This window comes from Schistocerca cancellata, chromosome 7 (genome assembly GCF_023864275.1).
Source record: "Schistocerca cancellata isolate TAMUIC-IGC-003103 chromosome 7, iqSchCanc2.1, whole genome shotgun sequence".
Taxonomy (NCBI): Eukaryota; Metazoa; Arthropoda; class Insecta; order Orthoptera; family Acrididae; genus Schistocerca; species Schistocerca cancellata.
Window position 1 is genome coordinate 593208525 of NC_064632.1, and position 626 is coordinate 593209150.

At 48.7% G+C, this 626-nt stretch overlaps 1 non-coding gene across 1 annotated transcript; it reads right to left on the reverse strand.

Annotated features, from left to right (window-relative positions):
- Positions 1-243: 243 nt before the first annotated feature.
- On the reverse strand, positions 244-318 carry Trnas-cga (transfer RNA serine (anticodon CGA)). The gene has a single exon. It is a non-coding gene; the product is annotated as a tRNA-Ser (tRNA).
- Positions 319-626: the final 308 nt, after the last annotated feature.

Here is a 626-nt window from a genome sequence, read left to right on the forward strand (position 1 = left end):
CACACACACACACACACACACACACACGATTGGAATCTAAGATTTTACTTGACTTATAGACACTGACGGAAAAAAACACCAAGGAGGAGTTGTGCGAGTTAAACGAAAGTTGGTAGGTGCGTTTCCACATCTGAACGATTGCGTCTATTCAAATTTCGCGCCAGTCGCATAAGATTGGCGTTACTAGCGCCACTATGTGGAAGCAAACCACGTTTAAGAAACTTCCTGGCAGATTAAAACTGTTTGCTCGACCGAGACTCGAACTCGGAACCTTTGCCTTTCGCGGGCAAGTGCTCTACCAACTGAGCTACCGAAGCACGACTCACGGCCGGTACTCACAGCTTTACTTCTGCCAGTACCTCGTCTCCTACCTTCCAAACTTTACAGAAGCTCTCCTGTGAGGACGAGGTACTGGCAGAAGTAAAGCTGTGAGTACCGGCCGTGAGTCGTGCTTCGGTAGCTCAGTTGGTAGAGCACTTGCCCGCGAAAGGCAAAGGTTCCGAGTTCGAGTCTCGGTCGAGCACACAGTTTTAATCTGCCAGGAAGTTTCATATCAGCGCACACTCCGCTGCAGAGTGAAAATCTCATTCTGGAAACCACGTTTACTTTACATACACGCTGTAACG